The sequence below is a fragment of the Schistocerca serialis genome, unplaced genomic scaffold (assembly GCF_023864345.2).
Source record: "Schistocerca serialis cubense isolate TAMUIC-IGC-003099 unplaced genomic scaffold, iqSchSeri2.2 HiC_scaffold_328, whole genome shotgun sequence".
Lineage (NCBI taxonomy): Eukaryota > Metazoa > Arthropoda > Insecta > Orthoptera > Acrididae > Schistocerca > Schistocerca serialis.
Genome location: NW_026047898.1, coordinates 27501 through 30000, shown reverse-complemented (window position 1 = coordinate 30000; position 2500 = coordinate 27501).

The window sequence follows — 2500 nt, the reverse complement described above, 5'->3', positions numbered from 1 at the left end:
CTAACCTATGTTGTGCCTTAACCTAACCTATGTTGTGCCTTAACCTAACCTATGTTGTGCCTTAACCTAACCTATGTTGTGCCTTAACCTAACCTATGTTGTGCCTTAACCTAACCTATGTTGTGCCTTAACCTAACCTATGTTGTGCCTTAACCTAACCTATGTTGTGCCTTAACCTAACCTATGTTGTGCCTTAACCTAACCTATGTTGTGCCTTAACCTAACCTATGTTGTGCCTTAACCTAACCTACGTTGTGCCTTAACCTAACCTACGTTGTGCCTTAACCTAACCCATATTGTACCTTAACCTAACCCATATTGTACCTTAACCTAACCCATATTGTACCTTAACCTAACCCATATTGTACCTTAACCTAACCCATATTGTACCTTAACGTAACCTAATTTGTGCCTTAACGTAACCTAATTTGTGCCTTAACGTAACCTAATTTGTGCCTTAACGTAACCTAATTTGTGCCTTAACGTAACCTAATTTGTGCCTTAACGTAACCTAATTTGTGCCTTAACGTAACCTAATTTGTGCCTTAACGTAACCTAATTTGTGCCTTAACGTAACCTAATTTGTGCCTTAACGTAACCTAATTTGTGCCTTAACGTAACCTAATTTGTGCCTTAACGTAACCTAATTTGTGCCTTAACGTAACCTAATTTGTGCCTTAACGTAACCTAATTTGTGCCTTAACGTAACCTAATTTGTGCCTTAACGTAACCTAATTTGTGCCTTAACGTAACCCATGTTGTGCCTTAACGTAACCCATGTTGTGCCTTAACGTAACCCAATTTGTGCCTTAACGTAACCCATGTTGTGCCTTAACCTAACCTATATTGTGCCTCAACCTAACCTATATTGCGCCTTAACCTGACGCACGTTGTCGCTGAACCTGCTCTGTAATTGTTATGCAACTCGTTAAATTAGTGTAGTGTTGCCTAACCGCAACCCTCGCAATATAGTTCGCTATTCGCACTGCCCGGTCCCCTGTGTATCGCGTCATGTTAAACACCTTGCAGGTGTTGCTGACTTTCCACATGCTCCTGCTATACACTGTAATGTGGATAGCAGCAGGACGTACATGCCCCCCCCCCTTCCCCCCTGCCTTCGCAAGCTGGTCGTTGAGAAGTTTGCATGTTCAATGCCCTTCGCATGCCGACGTACTCAGCCTACGTTGTGGTACGGCCTGTCACCTGTCCGCCGATGTACGCAAAACCCACAAACTGTACTGCACATTGGTCCGTATGTACTGAATGATACATCGTGGCACATGTGTGACCGTACGACGACTGCGCCTAGCAACGGCAGACCATACAGTCCAAATATTGTGCACGCAGCTACGTGTCGTCTCCCTATAAGAGCTGGATTGCAGTGTGGTACGCCATTCAGACGTGTGGGAGGAACGGACGCCCTGGATGGCGATCAGCATGAGCAGTCTGTTGATGTAGTGGAGCGTGTATTCGGACGTAGTCGTCTCTTCTCACACACCGTGATAGCATGTTGCACCGCGTTCCACATCTGCGACATCCTGCAGAGGCCGGCTGACAGTCGTTCGCGCAATGGACACCGCATACGTACGGGGGCTACCTTCCACGTGTTCTCGAGGCGTGCACATGTTGTTGCGTCTATGTGGGCAGACGTAGTGTGTTGTGACACCTGACACAGGCATGCAATACTCGTTGCAAATGGCGATGGACGTCTACGTTTGCTGGTGACGTTACGCAAATGAACAACAGGTAACCCGTTGTGGTGCGGTTGTTCTCGCTAGAGGTGAATCAGTGTTGGCGACGATCGGTCGAGCTATTAACCGGTTGTTTCAGGGATACCCACCATGCCCACGAACGTGAAAGGGGACCCACCATGCCCACGAACGCGAAAGGGGATCTGGGTGTGAGGCGATACGCGGCGGTGGCTGGGTGGGACCGTCCCCGGCCGGTGAGGGGGGGCCGCCCGGCGTGCTGGCAGCGCGGTGCGTGGGCGCACGCGCTACAGCCGGCTGGTGGGGGCGGCCAGTGGCAGGCGCGCCGGCCGACGGACGCGGCAGGCGGCGCAGCTGCGCGCCGGCGCCCCCTGCTCGCGGCGCCTTGCGGCCAAAGTAGGTCCTCGCGGGCCCGGTGCGAAGCGCGGTGGCCATCTGCAGTGTGCTGGTCCGATTGAGGACTGTGTGCGCTGAGGATGCGCCGCCGCCCGGCGCTCGGCGCCGCGACGCCGTCTGCTGCTCGGTCGCCCCAGCGGTTCTCGCAGGTGGTTTGTATCGCAGCTGTGCGGACGTGTTGGCGCGTGCGCTGTGCTGGGAGAGTTCGCTTCGGCACCCAAGTGGGGCTTTTGTCCTTCTGTGGCGCTGGCGTTGGAGCTGCCGGTCACCGTAGGTGGCGCGTGTTGTCTCCCGCCGGCAATGCCACGACAGCACGCTCCCGGGCCTCTGTCGGCAGCGGCAAGCTCAGTTGGGAGCACGGGTGGTCGCACCTAAAGCGTCTACTCGCCTAACTC